The sequence below is a fragment of the Notamacropus eugenii genome, chromosome 3 (genome assembly GCF_028372415.1).
Source record: "Notamacropus eugenii isolate mMacEug1 chromosome 3, mMacEug1.pri_v2, whole genome shotgun sequence".
Taxonomy (NCBI): Eukaryota; Metazoa; Chordata; class Mammalia; order Diprotodontia; family Macropodidae; genus Notamacropus; species Notamacropus eugenii.
The window spans coordinates 64,395,110-64,419,406 of NC_092874.1; the positions used below are offsets into that span (position 1 = coordinate 64,395,110).

Genomic DNA, 24,297 nt, shown 5'->3' on the forward strand with positions numbered 1-24,297 from the left:
ATGGTGGAGAAAATAGTGAAATCCTAAAGGAGGGACCATCCAATTTGATTTGATCAAAACTAACAAATCTCAGAAAAAAATCATTGCTAAGTCCTATGGGAAAGCTACGAATCCACTAGACTGTCAGTATGTTGCTCCAATGATTAGTCCAAATTCAGTTTTCTGAGAGGAACTATGGTAAGTGACAGACGTTTTTAATATCGGTTAATGGATTTATATAAGCCCTTTGGGTCTTCAGCATCTATTTCAGAGGTAAAATAAAGACTGTTCTATATCTGGTATGCATTTACTACCTTGAATACATATAAGGGCCTTGTGGACTCTTTGTTACCAACATCTGTACAAACCAAGACAAGAACATATTTGAAATGTTTTTTCTGAAGTAAATTTAGGATGAGGAGTAATGAGCCAAAGAGAAACTATGGTGCCTTTGAGTCAGCCCTCAGATTGGACAAAGAGTGTGTGAATCCAAGTTTGGGGTGGTAATAGAAAGAAGGACTTGGTTATGAAAATGTTTATATTACTCCATAATCTGGAATTTCTTTCTACTTCACACCTTTTATTTTAGTTTCACTTTTTTAATTATAAGTATCCTTTAACTTTAATTCAATTACAGCAAATATAATTTAGAATCTTATTCTGTGCCAAGCACTATTCTAGGTGCTAAGAATGTAAAAAAAATCATTCTTGCCTTCAAGGAGCTTATATTTCACTGGGGGAATATAACATCTATACAATATAGTACAAGGACAATTGAGGAGGGAAAGAGAATTTTTAAAAATTGAGGGGGGCAATGTTCAGAAAGGCTTTAGGGAGTAAAAGCACTTAAACTAAGCCTTAAAGGAAGACTAAGATTTTAAGCAGTAGAGATTAGGTAGGAGAGTGTTAATAGTAGAAAGAATAGCTTGTGAAAATAGAAGGAATGTTGAGTTGGGACAATAGATACCAAGTTATTTTGACTGGAATGTGGAATTTGTAAAAGTGTGTATGAAACAGTATGGTACAATGGAGTCAAATGTTTAAATCGCATCTCTGATGCTTACTTCTTGTGTGATCTTAGGCAAGTCACTTAATTTCCTTGCGTCTAGGTTTTTTCAAGTATAAAATGAGGAGCTTGGAGTAGACGGTATCTGAGGTCCCTTTCATCTCTAATTCTGTGAGCCTATGAAGCTTAGAAAAAGGGTGGTGGGAACCAGATTGAAAACAGCCTTAAATGCCAAGGAGTTCATATTTTATCCTGCAGGAAGTAGGGAGCCATTGATGGTTTAAGAATGAAAAAATTATTAAACTTTTGCTGTGTTCCAGGTAATGAGCTAAGTTTTGGAAATACATACACCAAAGAGAAAGTCCCTGGCCTCGAAGAGGGTTCTGTGTTAGTAGGGAGAAACAATACACATAATGGGATGGTGACTAAGAAAGGGTATTTTGCTCTGGAACATCATAGGGACAGTGAGTGGAACTATAGGTCATAATTGACATGCTCTTTCTAGAAGTATTGATTTAGTAACTGTTTCCAAGGCAAAAGGTAGAAAGTAGGAGGGGGTGGTATTCCATTTGTATGGTGATCAGACACATAGCAAGGAGGCAGCCAGGGATCTGGGACCAGACAGGTATAGCAGCTGTCATCAGTGAGGACAGAAAGGACCTCTGGATGTGAGGTTCAAAACTGAGTGGATTAGATGCTTCAGAGAATGATCTCTGGGGGATAGGTGGAAGAAAGGTGGTGAGATCGATGGTGTTGACATGTGGTCTGCAGTCTGGGCATCTTCACTACATAACATAATCATAACCTGTGCCTAGGGGAGATTACATTGGCATTATTTTAGCAGTATTGAAGACTAATTAAGAAAGCATTAGAGAAGTCCACGAGAGAGGTGATAAGAGATACTGAACTCCAGTAGTGGCCTTGTGACTAGAAGAGACAAATGGGGAAAAAAAAAACTATTAGAGACAGAATAAACAAGACTGAATACAAGCAGAACAAGAAATGTTATTATGCCTACCCTTCCCTCCACCCAAGATTATACCTAAAATACATAATTAGTTATGAGTAATGAACTTAGTGAGAAAAATATGTAACTATCATTCATTATTACAAATTCAGGCTGTCATCTGGTCAGGTGGGTGTGAATGTTTGACAGGAAACTGGCACGATGTTAAGGGGGTGCAGTTTTGTGAAGATGCTGAAATCTTAACAAAAGAAATCCACAAAGATTAAAAAAAATCAGTGGATAAAAAAATCACTTCATTAAGTAGGAGATATGGTGATGTAGTTCCTGAGTGCACACTTATTATCTTTGGAAAGGACTTGTATTCATTTACTACTCTTTTGCTTCAGAAATTAGCATCTCTGTTGGTATTTTCTCTCTCTGGCTTGTGCAGTAAGACTCTACTTTTGCTCTAACAAAAAATTAAATGTAAGCACCTTTGCTCTTCTTCCTTTGAACAAGTGAACTACTTGTAATTTTTAGAAAGATTATGTCTCTGTGATTTGAATTCTAAGCTATTATAGTAAGTAAGTCATTTAAACTAGCTCTTTTTGACTGGAGCTTTTCTTAGTTTTAGGGAATAAGTGTTTTGTTATTGTCGTTTTAATGTAGCTTCATTTCCTTAGCATGCCTAATGCCTCCTTTATTTAAAGATGATCTGTCTGATCTGGGATGCTGATGCCTGTGGTTCCAGACCCAGTCCTTCCAGTAACTAGTTGTAAGACTTTGGTCAAATCTCTTAGTTTTTCATTTCTTCATCTGTAAAATGAACAAATTGAACTAGGTGAGCTCTCCAATGGAGAGCCATAACTAGGGTGAGGCAACTGGGCTTTGCTCCAAGTCACATACATTTAGAGGGTGGTGTCAGCACTTGCATGGACTTGAAATCTTCAGCAGCATGAAAAACATCCAGGCCTAGCCCCAGTTAGCCGTATGGATTATTTAAAAGGGGGAACTACCAGAAGATATACTTCCATCTTCAGCAGCTGCATTTCATGTGAACTCCCTTCAAGATCACTCTGATCTTATTCTCCCACAAACATAACATCATCCCTCAAGGTCTTCCCTAACAGCTGCTTCATGATGTCCAGGGTCTCTTCCCATCCAACTGAATTTGACTTAAAAAGTTATCAGAGTATAAAGTTCATATTGTTCCAGTTGCTAGTGATAGCTGCTCTAAGATCCCTTCTAGATCTACCATTTCAGATCTGAAACACCTTTTCTTCCTGACTCATTGGAGGTGTGCAAAGGACCAGCTCATTCTAAACATGCTTGTGCTGTGCATTGATTTTTGTAGGGCTTCATTTTTACTTGCAAGGCCAAAGTTCCACAGTATTATACCCATTCTCAGAGAAAACCGGAAAAAGTATCGTGGCTTGAAAGCTGTTTCCAATTATCTTCTGTCCTTTCTTTAAAGGACAAAGACCTAAATGAGAATATGTACATAGAACTTCTTGTCTGAAACAGTGTTAATTGCCAAAGGGTTTTTTTTTTTTTTTTTTTTTGCTGCCAAAGAGGTGCTGAAAATACAATCCATAAATGTTGATATAATACCTATGCCAAGTATAAAATTTTTACTTGGTCTGATTTCTTTTATGGCTATCTTTGCAAAATTGATGCCGCTACTTTTATATCCTCTAACAAAAATGGAAATAATAAACCATAACTGACTTTTCTCAAATGCATGGAATGGATTTAAACTTAACAAACGACATTTTAGTTGTCAGATTTTTCATTACCTGCATTGACAGTGAGAACAGTCATTCTCTGATAAGTGGGCTGTGTTTTTAATTTCCTACCTCTGCTTATTCCCCTAATCAACAAGAGTCATTGACTTTCTTTTATTAGTGGTCAACTTAGCCTATAGATCCTGTTCTATTTATATATACATATGTTTACAGGTTCTGTTCTTATGGATCAGACCTAAGAGTTCATCATATGATTTCTTCTATTTTAAAATCAGAGATTTACAAGTCCACCATTTCTTTTCTTGGCTTCAAAATCATCCAGATTATTTATTTCCTTGTAAGTCTCCATTTTATATAGACCAAAATATAATTAGAGTAACAGCAACAGCTCATATTTACTTACTGCTTTAAGGTTTGTAAAGACTTTCCTCAAATCAACTATGTCAATTAGATAATGTAAGTGTTCTACCCCTATTTTTCAGATGTGGAAACTGAGGTCAATAAAATTTAAGTCACTTGCTACAGGTCACACTGTTGGTTATTGGAGCTCAGATCTCTCCTGATTCTAAGTCTGACATCTTAGAACCACTTGTTGATAAGCCCCAGAAAAAGATACCATACTGGCCAAGATGACTATATGAGGTAGCTCTCTAACATGTTCCTTTTTTGGAGAGACTTATAGGAATTGCTGGTACAGAAACCATAGTCCTGAGCTATGGCAGGGAATCCTAGAATATGAAATCCCAACAGTCTGTCTAGAAGTCTAGGATCAAATGGATTTCCATGCTTCAGCGATCAAAAGTATCTGGCTATTACTCACCTAGTGTGGGTTACCAGTACGTCCCATTTAGTCCTGTGGAGACAGTGATATGGTACCTGCTCTCCTCTGATTTGGGTCAAATCAAATGGATAAGAAATCATCAGACTATTTGTTGGAGGAATGTGAACAAAATTTCTAAGGCAAGAAACCCAACAGGAAGCTGAATTTAGGGACTTCTAAATTCTCTAAAGTCATGCTGCCTGAGGCTCTGGTTTTTAGGTTAGCCCAGTCTTCCACTTTACTTCATGTACTTTTAGTACATGACTTAGGTACATGCCCAGTATAAATAATATATAAATTCATTTAAGCCTTGCTAGCTTTTTTGATTTGTAATCTGTCAATTAGACTCTCAGCTAGCTATTTTTATTGGGCACTGGAAACTCTGGAATGCTACGACATAAAACCTGATGAGATAGAGATGCTTACTTTTAAAAACCAGATACAAAATGAATTGGCAAGTGACAATGATACACGAGACAAAAAAAAATCATTTTCTGCTTGTCATGCCACTTCCTGATGGGTATTTTTCTTTCCCTCAGCATCCAAACCTTCATCTGTCATGGTGTCCCTGGAGAGGAATGAAAAGTGTCATTCTATCCCTCACCTACACCCCATTTTAAGATACTTTCCCTAGTTACAGAAGCAACATCTTACCCATGACCTGGTCCTGAGGGGACAATATTGTAGCTAGAGTGTAGGGTATTCCTTTTGTGCATGCGTGGGTGGGGTATTTTAATATGTTTTTAACGCATCACAAAGATTTAGATATGTCCCTTACCCTTCTGTTACCAGATTCAATATCTCTTTTTCTTAAAAACATAAATTCAATCTTTCTAAATGAAAGTGGAATTATACAAGCCACAGAGGAAACGCATAACTAACTAGTCAGGTCCAAATCATCAACTGGAAACATTTAACAACCTTAAGTTGATTTTCATATGAATTGCTTTAGAGCACCACAGTTACTGTGTGACTGAAATATCACTGGACAGCAGTAAATCTAAATCTGTTGCTAGGTTCTGTCACCTTCAGCTGCCCCCAAGGTTGTTATACGCTACAGCAAATTCTCAATTAGACCTGTTATGCGCTCCTTATTGGTTTGTCAACACCTCCTCTGTGAAGTATTCAGATTACCCAGAACCAGAACATTGACTGAGACATGCCTACTTATCATCAAAATGCTCTGGAAACATTTTGTCCATAAGTGTGATAACAAGGTGGAAAAAACCCTGTATTTTTTGTTTTTCTTTTCCCAAGGGATATTTTACTTCAGAAATATAACAGAAAGACAAGTACCTACCATTCCCCTGTTCCCTGGGGGACATACTCTATAGACCTTACACCACCTCAGTCTCTGTGGGCTTATCACTTCTAGCTGAGCAAAGTGATGAGCATATTACAGAGACTGAGTTCCCACCAACATCCCACCCAAAGATGCCATCTCTGTTGGATGAATCTTTGTCCTCAAGGTCATTTTGTTCCTCAGGGCATCACTGCTGTGCTGGCCCTGAAATCCAGACTCTAGAAGAGTAAAATTATTAGAACACCCTGCTGAACTCACCAGGTCTGAGGCTCCACTCTCCTTCAGGTGAAAAGAAAAATCAAGACAGAGGTGAAGTTACTAAGGTTTGTTCCTTGTGGCCATATGACCTCAAAGAGAAGGAGGCCCCAAGACCTCTCCCTTTATAACATCTTCTCTCACTGAATGTCATGAGCAAAGGAGTCACTAAACAAAGTAAAGTGGAAAGACTTGTTGTCTCTTCTTTTGAAGAGATTAAGAAGTATACACTAATAATTAGAGATTAGCCCTTTGAAAAATTTCAATACAATTATAGTTCCCCAAGGCAACTGAAATAGGCTCATTTCTAGCTCTGGAATAAAAAGTTAGCAAGGATGACACCTTCTTCTAAAGTCCTGCTCTGACAATTTCTTCTCATGTGAAAGTGAACCTGGGCCCTTGGAGGCTGTGCTAAAAGTGTAAATAAATTGGCATTTTCTCTACCACACAGGTGAGTCTTAATATATTGACTTGATGAGGGACTGTGTACCTATTACTTGAGTTGAGGTGGTCATAGTCTAGAGTAAGAAGGGATTCCAACTCCCTCATTTTACAGATGAGACTCAGGGAGATTAAATGATTTAGCCAAGGTCACAGAGGTACCAAATGTTCTGTTACTATTAATGTACTATTAAGGAGATTTCAGTCATTTTAAGGTCCTACATAGGACCATAGATTTAGAACTGGAAGAGACATCAGAGGCCATCTACTCCAACTCCCTCATATAAAAGATGAGAAAACTGAGGTCTGAGTAAAGTTAAGTGACTTGTTCAGGGTCACAGAATATTCAGAGATGGAATTTGGAATCAGGTTTTCTGACTCCAGAAAACAGCAGTGTTAGCCCATGCAGATTGTTGAGAGGAGGAAGAAAGAAGTGGGAAGACCTTTAAAGTGCTTATTACAATTGCCCAGGCAGGCAGTAATGAGGGCCTATTCTAGTGTAGTGGTAGTGGGAATAAGAGGAGGGGATGGCTACAAGAGACATCTCAGAGGTGGAACTGAAACTAAACCTTGCAAGTCATTAGGAATAAGATACTTAAGCTAAAATAGATTAAAAATGCACTGAGACTTTTGAGGAGCCCTGTAAAATGAAGAAGAGGGAAGAGTCAAGGTGAACATCCCACCATATAAAGTGGTAGTGCCATAATCATGAAAAGTGAAGAAGAAAAAGTAGGCTTAGAGGCGGAAATAGAAGGTTTGGTTTTGGACATGTTGAGTTCGCTGGTGGGAGACCCAGGAAGAGCTATCTTGTAGGCAGTTGGAGATGCAATTCAGAGGCCTAAAAGAGTGACCAGACCTCAAAAGAGAGATTTTGGAGTTATTTATATAGTGGCTGTAATTAAAGCTGTAGGAGTAATTGGTGTGTGTGTTCGTCCTTCATTGCCAAAGAAGACCATGCCATCAGAGAAATAACAACATGACTTTCACTTGCCTTTGTTTTGAGTGAGGGAGGGCTGTGCAGGTCACCAGCCTAACTTCTGCTCCAGAGCCATCTGAATCCAGTTGCCAGATATTCATCAGGATGACTGGAGATGACCCAGGATGAAGCAATTGGGGTTAAGTGACTTGCCCAAGGTCACACAGCTAGTGAGTGTCAAGGGTCTGAGGTGAGATTTGAATTGAGGTCCTCCTGACTCCTGCACTGGTGATCTATCTACTGTACCACCTACCTGATGGGAGTAATGGGATTGCCTAGAGGAAAGGGTAAGCTCTTTGAGGGCAGGAGCTAGCTTTTGCCTCTTTTAGTATCATCAGCTCTTAGCACAGCACCTGGCCCGCAGTAGGTGCTAAATAAATGTTGATTGATTGATTGATTGATTCAAGGAATGACCATTAAGGAACCCTTATATTTAAAGGATAAGAAAAGGACCGATGGGACGTTAGTTCCTTCATACTGCTTGGTTGTGAAAACCAAGTTGCAATGATCTTGATGGCCCTAAATTGACTCTAACACCTGCTCTCTGTTTGCTGCGTACCTATTTGCTTCTTATTAGCCTTTAATGCAGGTTGTCTTATTTCCAAGAATAACCCAATGCCTTAGGAACTCGCCATCCGGAGATATCAGAGAAATGAGAAACAATAGAAGCAACCTATGGAGAGGTGGCATCCTGTGGTTTTACAGCGAAACTTCTTGCACGTACTAGACAGGCTACATATGAGATTGCCAAGCTGGGATTTGTATCATGTGGGCGATTGCTTAATACAATGTCATCAACCATCATTATCTGAGTATTTCTAATAGAGGGGATTTGCTCAGCATCTGGCCCTCTTTCCTATTTCCCTTAGTAATCAAAAATAAATGTTCATAGGGTATTAAGGCTGAGGTCAAGAACTAGGGTAGGGGAGTTAATTGGGCAATAATTAGGATCTGTGATTTCATCAGCTTAGGGAACTCCCATACATTATTTAGGAATTTAGTGGATTATAAAAGGAGAGGGGGAGTTGAAACAGGGTGGATACTCATGGCCCTCTCTGGGGGCTTGTCCAGCCCCAGGGATGATACTCAGAAAGGAGTTCCTAAAGTGCAATGTTTCTTTCAGATCCCCAAGTCAATGACATGGAGGACATCTCTATTCCTGCTATAGCTTGGGGTAGCAGCACAGGTCGATTTCTCCTTATATCTTCTTTGCCCTTTCATGGATATTACGAATGACATTTTTGGTGGACAGATGCTGGGGTCTATGAAGCATCTATGAAGCCCATAGAATCCCTTCTCTGCACTTTAAGAAGAGAGGGGAACTTTTTGAGAAAGGAGGATGTGAGGAGGCCAGAGCAATGAGAGAATACCTTGGATCCCCATCATGGTGGTAGATCTCCTCCTCTTCTTTCAGTTTGCACCAGGGAGAAATTAGCCTTTTATTATAGAAAGATCATTTCAAAAATTTGCTAAGAAATGCTGATGACTTTCACACTTAGTGCTCCACTCTCATGATCTTGAGTTTTTCAATTTCTATGGGGAAAAACAGAGGTAATTCACAGAGGGAACTTGGATGCCTTTCTAAGACCCGTGAATGTAGCAAACCATAAGATAAAAGAGCTGAAGCTGTTAGGATCTTTGAAACCATTGGATCAATCCTTGCCTCTCCAGGAATCCTCTATAGTCATCGCCTGAAGACTTTTAGTATGAAAACAAATAAAATCATTTTTTTAAAAAAGACTTTTAGTGAAAGAGGATACCATGCAAAAGCAGCAGGCTCAGAAATTGGAGGAGTCAGGTTCAAATCTGAGCTTTTATGAATTGGATGACTTGGCAAATCATTTCACCTCCCTGGAACTCAAGTTTCCTCATTTGTAAAATGAAGGGATTTCATTAAAATGATCACTAAGATTCCTTCCAGTCTCAAATTCTAGAATCCTGTAATTTAGTTTCCTCTGTTGTGATTAAAAATTATTGAACTGAGTGAAGTCCTAGCTGTAATGTAAACCCAAGATCCTCTTTGTGATATGAATCTAGAGGAAATAGCCTTTTAAAATCTTTTAAGATTAAAGGACTAAATCAGATAAATGTTTAATATTGTTCCCATAGCTCACTTGGGTTCTGGAGATTCCTATTTCTCAAGCATAGAGCGACAACCTACCAACGTTTTCTTAATCTTCTCCCTTTTCATTCATTTCTGGGTAAGTCTTAGGACTCATTTTCCTCACCTGTAAAATAAGAAGCTTGGAATAGACAACTTCTGAGGCCCCTTCCAGCTCTATGACCTTCTGAGTTTTAGCTCTAGGGGTAGAAAAAACAGTGTCCGGGGAATGTATAAGAAAACCATGATGGGGCTTAGAGGGATCATGGATTCACACACCCTAATATGTCCAGAGAGAGAAAATTCTTCATACTATTCCTTTAAATAGAACAAAAGTGACATAGCCTTAAAATATCAACATCCCCTTTCTCACTTAAAACATTTTAAACGACCTCCTTCACACTGAATTAATGCTTTGGGACTATTTCCTGGCTTACATGGATATACTTCTATTTCTTTTCCTCTCCTGGTTAAGAGAAGACATCATTACTCTGCCTTCATATTTCAGATCCTGCCAATGGCAGCCTCAACTAGATCCCTTAATTCTTTTTTTTCCAATTTATTTATTTTTAGTTTTCAACATTCACTTCCATAAGTTTTAAATTTTCTCCCCTTCCCTCCCCCTCTTTCCCCAAGATGTCATGCAATCCTACATGGGCTCTATACATACATTCCTATTAAACACATTTTCACATTAGTCATGTTGCATAGAAGAATTATAATGAATGGGAGAAAGCATGATAAAGAAAGAAAGCAAAACAAAACAAAGCAAAAAAGGAAATAGTCTTCAATCTGCATTCTGATTCCGTAGTTCTTTCTCTGGATGTGGATGGTATTTTCCATCATGAGTCCTTTGGAATTGTTTTAGGTCCTTGCATTGCTGAGAAGGGCTAAGTCTATCACAATCAGTCATTGCATACTGTGGCTGTTTCTGTGGACAATGTTCTCCTAGTTTTGCTCACTTCACTCAGCATCAGTTCATATAGGTCCTTCCAGTTCTCTCTGAAGTCTTCCTGTTCATTATTTCTTATAGCACAATAGTATTCCATTGCATTCATCTACCACAACTTGTTCAGTCATCCTTCAGTTGATGGGCATCCCCTCAATTTCAAAATCAGGAATATACCTCTTGGGCTTTTGTTTTGTCTCCCCCTGCCTTGAGGAGAACTAAAAAGACTTCAAAATATGTGGGAGGAGTGGGGATTAGGGACTGGAGATGTAAACCAAGTAGAGAAGAACAGGCTGTTATTTTGGGTTTGATTCCAAAAAGGTAAGGGGTGGGCACTGAATTATTTTCCCTTTTGTCTGTGGGGTGAGTAATGGAACATTAAAGATAGGTACCTCTCTCTAAGAACCAGATAAGTGGGGCTAGGGTGTTGGACAGGCAATAGAACAATTCTTTCCTTATGGTGGTCAAGGCACCTCCTAAAAATAGCTCTGCTAGTATTTTATACTGATGATCCTAGGAAGAAGAAAAAAGGAGGATAAGGAAAGAGTTAAGGGAATACTGTTCCTGTTCCACAAGGAATTTGTGGGCTAAAGGGACAATTGAGTTTACAGCTTAATCCTTGGGAGATGTTTCTGAGAAAGAATTAAACATGTAGTTGTTTGATTGGGGTTTCTAGTTCTGCAGCACAGTCTAAAATATAGGAATGATGAGCTCACTTGGCTGAGGATAAAGTACACTTAATAAGTACTGGTAAAAATGTGTTTTCTTGGAGACTTGAAAATTTTATGTAAAAGAATTTAAAAAGGAAGGAGGTAAAAACAAACAAACCAATAACTGTTTACATATGTCTTCCAATATAGATCCGACATATATATCTAGGTGCTATAGAAAGTAGCTATAATGTAGAAAGAATGACAGCTTAGATATTTAGTAATTCTGCCTCTGGGGATCCTGCTGTCTTTGAGTCACAGATTGCCTTCACCTTGGCTGTACAAATCACCATGGTCTCAGATGCACCGAGTCCACATCCCTTTAGCTCATTTCTGAACTTTCCTTCTGTCCTTTCGCTTGTGACTCCTTCCAACAAGACACCCCTGGAGTGAGATCCCTGACAGGCTTTGCAATGACAACGTAATTTCTCCAAAAATCTGATAAAAATGACCAACCCCCCCCCCCCCAAATATCTTCAGTTCTTGGCATTTCTTTGGACAGACCAGATAATGAGCATTTCTTTCTCCACAGGGTTAGTATCTACTCCACAATGAGATACTGCATGAAATATGTATTTGATAGAGGTCTGCAAACATCACACTTTGCAAGTGACAGATTTAGGCCAGTAGCCTCCAGCTTATCCCACACCTTCACTAGTCTCTCTTCATGTTCTTCCAATGATTCCCTAAAAACAATAAGGTCATCTAGACAGACCTGTACTTCTAAGGAGTTCATAAAGCCTACTGCTTTCTCAGTGAGTCTTGAATAATGTCTTGTGCTTTAGAAATCCCATGTGATGTGATTTCCCCACTGGGAAAATGATAATGATCTTATCTTCATTTGCCATAGGGATCTGATGGTAATATATATGCAATACAGAAAACCAGTAGCTAGTATTTGATGATATAGGGCATTTGAAATTCCAGCTAAAGTATTTTATCTAAAAGACTTTGAACTAAAAAAAGGAAGGAGGTAAAAAAAAAATTCATGATCAAGTATGGTTATCTATCTTGCTTCATTTATTCAGAGTTTAGTTGCTTGCATATATTGTAATCTTAGTGTTTTATCTCATTATTATAGAAGACAGAAGCAATATTACATAGAAGTCACACAGAAGGCCTTGGTGGGAGAAGGATCTAGGTTTAATTCCTACCTCTGATATCAGCTGATTGTATGACCCTCAGCATATCTTGGGATGATGTATTTAGACTTGGAAGGGGTCTGAGAATCCATTGAATCCAACCCCCTTCATTTTACAGGCTTAGAGAGGTGAAGGCTTTCCCAGAGTTACATAGCTAGTAAATACTGGAAGCAGAATTCAACTTTAGGTCTGCTTGACTCAGAAGCCAGCACTCTGAATCTTCATCACAAATAGGAGTGGTAAATTTCCAGTGTATTAATCAATTCATTAAGAGAATAAGATGCAGAGAAGGTGCCAACCTGCATCAGTATAGGGAGTTCCCTCATGTGGAAGTTTCCTATACAAATGATATCACAAGGTTAAGTCCCAATCCCTAACTATCTCTCCCTTTATTGTTACTCAGTCATTAAGTTGTGTTTGACTCTATGTGACCCCATAGACAAGGTCCGTGGTGTTTTCTTGGCAAAGATACTGGAATAGTTTGTCATTTCCTTCTCCAGTGTGTCCCTATTTTACATATAAGGAATGGGGGCAGATAGGTAACTTGCTGAGGGTCACACAGTTAGTAAGGGCCTCAGGCTGGATTTGAACTCAGATCTTCCTCACTCCAGACCCAGCACTCTATCCATTCCACCACCTAGCTGCCCCTGTTTTGCTATAGGTGATGTATTAGGGCTAGGGGAACCTATTATGCCACTGACTAGTAGGTATTTTAGGGAGTTCCTTAGTCCTCTACTGGAGAAAGAGTTTCTGCTTGAATGTCAAGGAAGTAAATAATGAATATTCTCTGCTCACACCCTACATGCCACTCATGCAGTGAAAACACCCCCGCCATAATGCTATTTCCTCCACAAATGACTCTTCCATCTCTTAGTTTCTGGGAAGCCTACAGTCATCCTGATGAATATCTGGTCACTGGACTCAGATGGTTCAGGAGGAGAAAGTGAGGCTGGTGATCTGCACAGCCCTCCCTCACTTAAAACAAAGTCAAGTGCAAGTCATGTTATCATTTCTCTGATGTCATGGTCCTCTTAGAAAATGAAGGATGAGCAAAAACTACGAGTAGACTAAGCTGCATGAATGGGGACCCAGCTAGCTGGGTAACTTAGCTCATCCTCTCTCTCAACCTAGCCCTCTCCCCTTCCTTCTCCTCTCCAAAAGAAGGTAAATTTTGATGGCCAGAAGCTGCCCAATTAACTTGGGGTATCCTGGCTAGAGTCCTTTTTTTCCTCTTTTTTCCTTCTTTCTTTGCCTACCCTTCCTTCCTTCCTTCCTTCCTTCCTTCCTTCCTTCCTTCCTTCCTTCCTTCCTTCCTTCCTTCCTTCCTTCCTTCCTTCCCTCTATTTTTAGACATTGCTGGCTTAGAGTGAATGACAATAGTAACAGTTTCTTTTCCAAACAACAACCCTGAGGCTCCTGCCCCTCCCAGCATGATTTCTCTGTTTATCTATTTTTTTTCTTTTCTATTAAAGACACCATTCCCCCTGACTACTTTTAAAGAGACCTATTCACCAAACAAGCATTGACTCACTTTAAATGAGCACCTGAAAAAGTCTTAGCTTAAAAGGCCAAGGTCTGCCATTGCATTCTAGACCATCTCCAGGTATCCTGATGAATATCTGGTCACTGGATCCAGATGGTTCAGGAAGAGAAAGTGAGGCTGGTGACCTTGCACAGCCCTCCCTCCCTCAAAACAAAGTCAAGTGCAAGTCATGTCATCATTTCTCTGATGTCATGGTCCTCTTTGAAAACAAAGGACAAACACAACAACAACAGATTTAAACCTCTCCTGATTCAGTTATGAATCTGATGGTTCATAGCATTAGATGAAAGTGCAGGGTTTCTGAAAACTGCAATACTTTGCCAGCACTGCCTGGTATCCTTTTTTGTGCTTCTGCTTAGGAGGCATGGATAGTCAGAGTACTCTTATTCTCTTTCCTTTCCCCCTTCTTGCTGCCTATTGTACCCAGCAGACACCTTGAAAAACTAGAGTCTGTGTGAATGACAATAGAAACTCCAGAAATCTCATGAGGACGCAAGGAAGTCACTATGCCTACCTCTTAGCTGATGTCCATCATCTCCCTTAGAAACTCCGGATGTCCTCACATATAACTCTAAGGGGGTCAGTCCTTTTCGCCAAGGTCACAGAGGCTTATTCTTCTCAGATGTTATAAAGCTACCCTGCCTACAGTTTTTCCTCAATAAATGGCTTCAATTATATTTATCTGGGACACTTCAAACTTTACTTTCCCTTCTGTATGTGATGCTATGGATCTTGATCTAATGGACTCAGTGAAGGATACAGGGCTGGAGATTATTTTTAGGGACCAAGGTTGGCTGCCATCCCTAGCCCTGGCACTATTTCCCAGAATTTATTTTGTTGATCACAGTTTCTGGGACATCAACAACGTATTCTCCTATTAGAGATACCACAACATGAATGTTTCCATTTTGCCCATAGCAATAGTTCCCCAGCTTGACCTTTCTTCCTTCTACTTGGAGGGATTGAGAAGCAGCCTCCAAAGCAGTGAGTATGGCTTGGGATTTGTACAAGGAAGTCTTCCTTGATGTTAATCATAGTTGTCAAAATTTGAGTGGGTTATTCGGGGACTTTTGTTTCTTATGACTATTCAAAAAGCCATAGAAATCATTTAAATGGAACTTCAAAGTCATCTATTCCATTCCCCTTCATTTGACAGATAAGGAAGACTAGGCCTAAGGAAGAAGTAACTTTCCCAAGGTCACATGTCGTAATTAGCAGAATTGGGATTTAAATTCAGGTTCTGTGACTCCCAAGTTCAGCACTCAGCTACCTCCTTCTTGGTAACTTGGAAATCTCCACAGCTTGAGGTCATTCATGTAGGAAAGTAGAGTGTTTTCCTTCCTTCTGGGGCAGCCTATCTAATATTCTCTCTTTTTAAAGTTTATCCTATTTTCAATTCACAGAACAAAACAAGCATTTTCATAACATAGTACAATAAAAAGATAATTGTACATGTAGCTGAAAATCTACCATGCATAACTTGCTATTCTCTCCAAATATGCAAAGTTATTGTGTAAATTTCTTTTTTTCCCTTTTTTCCCCTCTGCCCTAGGGATGACTACCATTAGACACAAATATATACACACATGTACATATATATGTGTTTATACACACATACATACACATACACACATATATGTACATATGTAAAATTATTCTACACATACTTCTATTTATCAGTTTTCTTTGGGTATAGATAGTATCTTTCTTCATATGTCCTTTATTCTCAATTTGTATATTTATAATAGTCAAAATGACTTAGTTGCTCAGACATTCTTAAAACTATATTGTTGTTACTGTATACAGTGTTCTCTTGGTTCTGCTTGCTTCGATTGTCATCATTTCATGCAGGTCTTTCCATGCTTTTCTGAGATTATTGAACACATCATTTCTTGTGGCACAATAGTATTCCATCACAACCATACACCACAACTTCTCCAATGATGGGCATCCCTGAAATTTCCAGTTCTTTGCCACCACAAAGAGAGCCGCTATAAACATCCTATTCACATTCAAAATTATAATTACTAATTTTGAATTTCCCTCCATTACTTATACTATTTTCTTTTTCAGTCTCTCTTTTTACCCTATCCCTATTACCTTCTCCTACAACCCTCCCACTGCCACTTCACTCAACCCTCCCAAAGGCCTCCATCCCTTTCCCTTACCTCCAATCTCAATCCACAAAGCCCACCCAAAACCCCCCATATCCCAATCCACACACTCCTAATCTAATATTCTATACCTGCTCAGGGAGTTCCAAGCAATCTGGAGTCTATTGAATAGTATTCTCATCACAGTCTTCAAGGTTCCTCTGTTCCCCAAAGCAACAGTTTTTTGTGATGTTTTATCCTTATCCCCGTAGATCAACCTTCCAATACCTGGGTAGTCATTTTTCATTGGTCACCTCCATACTACAATGCAAAACACAGTCACTATTGGGCTCACATCTGTCATGGCATTTGCAAGGGAAATGCAACCATAGCTCCTAAAATGCACAAGGTCATTGTTTTCATCTAATTCTACACAATCCTCAAAATATCATCCTTACATTAGAGATTCTCACATGACTCATAAGGCTCAGGGAGTATTTTGGTAGAATTTCTCTTCTCTCTAATTTCTTCCCACCAAAATCTGAGAACTTCACTATATGATACCATCCTATGAGTTATCAATTCCCCTTATAAGCACAGAGTTCACACAGTCAAGGAGGAAATATTTTACTGGCCACAGAAAAACTCATAAAACTCCCTGGATGATTGTCATTCCTCTTCATGAGTAATTTTTCTCCAGAGACCTCTAAAGACTCACGCACTAGGTAATGCTTCTAGAAAGTAAGGTTCCCTTTCATGCCTCAGCCCTTAGTGCCTAGTGAAGATTTCTTTAGTACCTGATGGGCAGTGCCCATAGACATTTCTCCTATAGCTTTCTGGAGTGGCCAGAAGGTGATGATGTCCTCTTACTGAGAAGAAACTTTCTGTGGTACCCAAATGTAAGATAGATAGATAGATAGTTAGGTAGATAGATAGATAGACAGACAGATACCGTAGATGATATTATATATAGAATTGTGATATAATCACATATAGCTATAATCATATATAATACAGTATAATGTTGGTTGATTGATTGTTGTCCTTCAAAGTCAAAGAGGACCAAAATGACATCATTGTGTTGGGGTCAACATACAGGATCTGCCTGTGGTTAATCAGACCAATATGAGCTCAGAAAGTTCTACCACAGGTTGGGCACAAATAGTTCATATGAACATTTGGAGTGGAGATGTCTCTAAATATGCACATCTCACATTTCTTTTGAGCTACTGCAATTCTCTTTTGCTCATAGAGCACAGTGCCTGCTTTGATGAGAGCATGCCTTGCTGGTTGATTTTGTGCCAGTGTCTCCTGTGTCTCACAATCTATTTCAGAGTTCTTCAGAGAGACCTATCCTTGTATCACTTCTTCTGAGCTTTGTGTGAACACTTGCCTTGTGTGAGTTCTACTTAGACAAACATATGTTTGACATTTGAATAACATGGCCAACCTGTTGAAGTTGTGCTCTCTGCAGTAAGGTTTGAATGCTTTCTGCTCTAGAAAGGACCTCAGTGTCCAGTACCATATCTTGCAGATGATCTTCAGAATCTTCCTATGAGAATACAAATGGAAGTGATCCAGTTTCCTGGCATGGTGCCTGTATGCTGTCCAGATTTCAAAGGCATACAACAATGAGGTTAGCACAATGGCTCTGTAGACCTTCAGTTTGGTAGGCAGCCTAATACCTCTTCTCTCCCACACTTTCCTTTAGAGCCTCCCAAACACTGAGCTAGTTCTGGCAATGCATGTGTCACCTTATCATCTGTGAATATCCCTGGAAATTATACTGCCAATACAAGTGAGCTTATCCACAGCATTCAAAATTTCTCCATTTACTGTAACTGATGGTTTCACATATGAACAGTGTTGTGCTGGCTGGTGGAAAACCTCTACTTTCTTAGTGTTAATCGTCAGGCTAAAAGTGAAATAATTTACCACAGTGCAATAACTGACCTTGATGCTGTTTTTGTCCTCACTAAAGGCATCAGACATTACTGAAAACATCATGCTAAAAAATATGGGAGCAAGCACACAGCCCTGCTTCACTCCTTTGGTGACTGGGAAAGTGCAAGAACATCGTTCATCATCCAGAGCCTGCACAAGAATGCTATCATGGAACTGACATATAACACTGGTGAATTCTAGACAACCAAATTTTGCCATGATCTTCCACAAGCCCTCATGACTGACAGCATCAAAGGCCTTGTTCAAGTTGATGAACATTGTGTTGAGACCTCTGTTCTGTCCTTGGCGTTTCTTTTGGAGTTGTCCTGCAGCAAAGACCTTATCAACTGTTCATCAGCCCTTTCTGAAGCCACACTGGCTCTCAGGTAGATGACCCTTTTCTAGGTGAAGGATCAGCCTATTAAGAAGGACACTGGCAAGAATCTTGCCAGCAATGACTAAGAGAGACTCCCATGTGATTATCACAGGACAGTCTATTTCTGTTTCTTTTATAGAGATGGACAATGGAAGCGTCCTTGAACTCCTAAGGGATAACCTCTTCTTGCCATATAATCTGGAAGATTTCAGTCAACTTTTATATGAACTGTGGATGCTCTGCCTTGTAAATGTCTGCTGGAGGAGAATCAACATCAGGAGCTTTACCACATAGAGGAGCCTGATGCAATTCAAAACCTCTTCTTCCCTTGGAAGTTCAGCTAGACAGGGATTGACTTCAACCTGAGGTATACAGTCAGTGGCTTCAGCAGTGGTTGATGATGGTCTGTGGAGAACATGTAAAGGCAAGCAAAATAGAATTTGCTGTTTTTGTTTTACTAAAACTGCCTCTGAATAATATGATAAAGGTAATATGATTCATTTCCACCCATTGTTGGGCCTGGGAAGATTTGTAGGAAGGTCCACACCTTTTCTTGATGAGGCACTGGTTCTCAGGGGATGTGATGCCCCTCTAGCTCTAAAAAGTGTGCAATTTTATTTTGGGACTTACTGACTAGAAGTGTTTGTTTGTCCAGACAAGGACTCTGGGAAGCTGATAAGGACCCCCCAGTTTTGAAAACCCAGATGTTGGTGCTTCTGTCTCAGGTAACTAGGGTCAGACAGTTGAACCTGTCTGTTGAATTGTGATGTATGTATTGATTATGGTCAGACAGAGGAAGCCATGTCTGCTGATCTTTGATTTCTCCGTATTTTCTCTGAAGCTCGGGGTGCTGACTTTTTCCCCTGAACTAACTGAATGATACATGTGCTTGATTAAAGTGATTGTTGACCCCTCAAAAGTTGCCTTTCCTTTTGGAGAAGAAGATCAAAGAACCTATGATAGCAGGCCCCGCCCCGTGTATATTGGGGTGCTTACTGTTACAGAACACTATGGAAGCATTCAGCCCATCTCTCCAGGATCATGTCACTCATCAACGTGACTCCATTAGTGCTGAGTAGTTGAGATGCACCAAAGGCCTCTGGTCCATAAATAGCCTCCAGGGCATTATAAAGATGCTTTGGATTGTTACTATCAGCATAAAACAGAATTTCGTCTGCCTTCTTACTGAGCCAAGGATCCTGCATTATAATATCACGTTGTAACATAATATTATGACATGTGTATATATATGTTTTTGTGTGTTTGTAAAATTTTCCCAGTTCATGGAGAGCAGCCTAGTACAGTGCGTAAAGAACTGGTTGGTCTTGGAGTCTGAAAGACCTAGGTTCCAATTCTACTTCTGATACATACTGGCTCTTAGTTTTTGAAGTTGATAATTTAAGCTCTCAGAGTCCCAGGCAACTTATAAGGCCCATGACAGAAACATATTCTTATTCTAAAGGCTATTCCTTATAAGAATAAACTATTCTAAGCTATTATATAAGCTAGTTGAATTTTATTTTTTCCAATTAAGGAACAAAACCACGACAGCTGGAAAGATTTAGTTTTAGAACACAAATCAAATATGACTCAGTGACTATGATTCTTGTTTCAGAGCTAATGAGGAGCATGAGAACAATTGAACCATTTAAAGAAAACGCGCACACGCACACACACACACACACACACACAATAGAATTCTCACCCTGTATTTCCTTGCTTATTCCATATGTTGCTGAAATGACACCACCTTGAAGAAAAATGAGGGGGAAAGGATAAAGATGAAGGGAATATATGCCAGTAAATGCACCTATGGTACTGCATTTCTGGGAATAGTGTTTGGAGTAGAAATCATGTTGGAATTGGAAGGAAATTGAATGTGACCCTCCAGGTCCTCAAGTGTGGCCCTTTAATAGTATCATATGGCCTCGGGGCTGTAGGCTCCCCAACCCTGCCTTAGGTCCATCCCTTATTTTCATCCCTGATTTCCTTGTGGTCCGTATATTTCTAGGAATTGATCTTGAATGATTTGTAAACTCATTGACTATGTCATAAGGGACTCAAAGTGATTGTATTAAAAGATATAATCCCTGCCTTCCAGAGATTAAGATCAGTTATAACCTCTCCAAACCTGACAAACATAAACAACTTTTTACAAATCCAATCAAATTTTAATAGCCACATGTTACATTTAAATAGTTTCACCACAGTGATAAATATAAAAATAATGGCAGCATGGTGTAGGAAAGACTATGGTTATGGTCACAAGAACAAGCCCCACCCAGAGAATATTTTAAGATTTATAAAGTATTTTGTTTACAACAATGAACCCCTGATGTTGGCAAGCCAGTACTTTTTCCAACTCTGGAAATCCTAAATAGGCAGTTAATAAACATTTGTTAAGCACAGGTGCTGTGCTAAGCTTTGGGATAAAATTTTTTTAGAAAAGATCCCCTGCTCTCAAGGAGCTTATGGGGTGTGGGAGGAAAGGTATCTGGTTCAGGTGCATAATAAAAGTCTAATTCAAAGGGGGCAGCCCAGTAGGAAATAAAGAGATGACTGACCTGGAAGGCTCTGAGAGGAGTTCTGTGCCTCACTTTCCAGTCCTCAGGAGCAAAGAGTACTGACAATGAGGACGCTAGTTCACCTAGCATGATTAAGATCAAGCCAAAGGAGTGCAGCTGGGTGAGAAATAGAGACCAGTTCAATCAACTGATCCTTGCTTCAGCTATTCCCTGCCCCCTCCCCACTATCCTCTTGGAAAAATCAAATGTCACCCTCTTCCATGCTGTCTATGGCTCACTCTGTGCTTGATTCCACCTCCACATGCCTCAATGCCCCCAAACTCCCTATCAGATTACCACTACGCTAACTAAATTATGTGACACTGTGTCCCTGAGATTCTAAGAACCAGGCCTGGGAAGACTAAATTTTTTTAACAGTCATTAATGTCTGACAATGGCTTAATGGATGACTACTCTCAGACAACCTTCCCAATTTACCTGCCTTTAGTGTCAAGGGAAAGGTTCCCCTGGGAACAAACTTCATAGCAGGACCAGGGGTAAGGCATTTTAAGAGTTCATTCCCAGTGCTCCTCAAATTGCTCCAAATTTTCTGTGAATGTAAGAGGAAGGCTCAGGTGTGGGGTAGCTAGCTAGCTGTCCGGATTCTTAGATATTTACTCTACTTAGTCCTCAGTTTCCTCACTAAGCCTTCAATTTTATTTTGAGTTAGTGGAGCAAAGAAGAAAATTGCTGATAAATATCATGGAAGATCTCTTTCCTTCCAACCATATTAAATTGTTGCTGTTGTTCAGTCATTTCAGTCATATCCAGCTCTTCATGACCCCATTTGGCATTTTCTTGGCAAAGATACCGGAGGAGTTTGCCCTTTCCTTCTCCAGCTTATTTTACAGATGAGGAAGCTAAGGCAAATAGGTTTAAGTGACTTGCCAGAGTCACCCAGCTAGTAAATATATGAAGTCAGATTGGAATTCATGTAGATGCCTTTCTGACTCTACAGCCTTAAGTAAAATCTTTCCCTCTTTTCCTCATGAGGAAGAAAGATTAGGATATTCTAATCTTTCTCTCTCTCTTCCTCTCACTTTCTCCTCTCTCTCTCTCTGCTCTCTCTTTTCTCTCTTCCTCTCTCTCCCCCCATCTCTCTCCTCCTCCTTTACCTCCTCCTCCTCCCTCCCTTCCTACCTACCTACCTGAGCCTCTCTCCATCTCTCTCTCTCTCCTCTCTATTTATCTGATTTATAACTCTACCCCTTTGCCTTTTGGCCTTTGGCCATCCTTACAATAGAAAGATCACAGTACTAAGATGTTCTTCACATGAGCAGGAGAAAGAATCTCCAGTCTGAACAGCATCTATTTGCAGATGGAGCCCAGGCTGAAATCATCTTGCTTTCTCATCTGTCTCACTAAATTGTGCTTTTTGCTCACATGTTGAACCCACTATTCACACATACACTGTAGTGGGATGATTTCCATATTTGGTATAAATCCATTGACTTTGAAAAGATCAAAGAATCCTAGTTCTTTTGAATAAGAAAAATCTCTGTTATTGAATGCTCCTTGAAAATTTACATATTTCCATTTTGTTTCTTCATACATTATAGCCAGAAAGTTAAATCTTTGTGTTCCATAAACAGTAGGATGAAGTACAATTATTTCTCTAGTGGGTAAAGTGATTGAACAAAAAATTCAAACAAAAGCTTGGATTCATATGTTTCCAAGCTATTTTCCATGATGCATTGTTATTTAAAGCTCATTCATTAAACATCTGATGAATAGGCCTATTACATTTTTTTTTACCTGATTAAGTACTCATTCAGGAAGGATGGCATGAATTAGCACGCAATTATTCCATTGCAATACATCTTTATAGGGGTCCAGTCATAAAGAATTAAGTAAAAATTCACTTTGCAAACTGACAGGTTAGTGATCAGTATTTTGGTGGCATAAGCAAGGAAAGAATATATTTCTAACTTTTCCTATTGAGGTGATAGAGGAAATGGTAGCGAAGATGCCTTATCAATTGTGTAGTACAGAAAATCTTGCCATAAAATAAATCACATGCCAGGCTGTCAGAACAGCCCCAAAAGGATGACAGGAAAAATGAATAGTCACAGCTACCCTTCAGTGCACAGTGAAATAACTAACCATTTGTTAAATATGCCTAGAGCTGATTAAACTGGCATATGATTGGGTTGGCAGCTGCCAGGTCACAGTGGGAACCAATTAGAATCCACCAAAGAAGAAAATGGATAAATCTAAGGGGCGGAACTATGTTAGATTTATGTGAGGAAAAAAATCCCACTGAGCCAAGAAAAAATTTTGTGTGCATTCTTTAAAGTAGGTTGGCAAATGGTAGGCTGTTTAGTTGTACGCTATTCACAGTGTTTGAGTTTTCAGCCCCAATATTTCAGGTCATTTACTGCAGAGGAATTGAATTAGTCAGATTTCGTCTCTGTGATGTGACAGAGTCATCCTGCAAATGCAACCATTATTAATTTTGCTCCGTGGGCAGCCGTGCATGAAGCATTTGAGTGATTGGCCTTTTCTTTTTGCATCCTGGCTACAGACGATCACCTGATTGCTCCAGATGAACGCGACAGAAATGCTGCAGATCAAATGACAATACTTTTAAAAGTCAGATATTCAATTGTGAAAGATGTTAGAAAACCTCATGATGGATGTTGGTGAGTTCAGCACTGCCAAGGGAAGTTATGGCTGTATATCTATGATACTGAGTGTGTTTTTGCAGGCATGTTTGAGCTGTCAAGGGAATAAGCCCAGCAAACAGCCCAATGTTAGGGTTTCCAAACTGGTGCCAAGTTGAAATACCATTGGATTGCTCAGCAGTAACAAAACCCACAAGGCAAATGGGGTAGATCCATTCTAGGTGACATTTTCTTCCAGGAGTAAATGGATTTGGTCCCTTTTAGATCAGGGAGCACAGAGTCAACACAGTTATCCTTATTAAAACAGACTAAGGAATTTGCCTCAGATTAGGTTGTCCCTGCAAAACTGTGTCTCAGAAAATATCCAACTTCTTACTTCAGAGGCATGAAGTTATGAACTGTATCCAGTTCAACTTTCTTCAGTTACAGAATTTATTTTAGCACTCTTACAAAAGTAAACAAACTTGCACAGACCACAGGGTAAGAATTCCATTATAAAAACCCATTCTCTAAAATAAGGGTCTTTCCTTATACCAGAGATACATCAGTGTTTTACTTATTTTCTTTCATTAAGTTAAATCTGTATCACGAATGTCATCACCAGCATTTAGCACAGTACCTGGCCCATAGTAAACTTTTAAAAAATGCTTATTTGTCCTTGCTGCCATGAATAATAGTTAGAACTCATATTTATAGAAGAGTTTGCAATTTACAGCACATTGTAAACCTCACAATAACCTCAAAAAGAAAATGCAGCAAATAATGAATCCCACGAAGTGG

At 39.4% G+C, this 24,297-nt stretch overlaps 1 long non-coding RNA gene across 1 annotated transcript in view; it reads left to right on the plus strand.

Annotated features, from left to right (window-relative positions):
• LOC140532807 (uncharacterized) overlaps positions 1 to 21,866 on the plus strand; it is a 124,883-nt gene extending 103,017 nt beyond the window's left edge. The window contains exon 6 of the long non-coding RNA XR_011976671.1: positions 17,991 to 21,866. This is a non-coding gene — a long non-coding RNA (uncharacterized lncRNA). The remainder of the gene's footprint in view (positions 1 to 17,990) is intronic.
• The last annotated feature ends 2,431 nt before the right edge of the window (positions 21,867 to 24,297 follow it).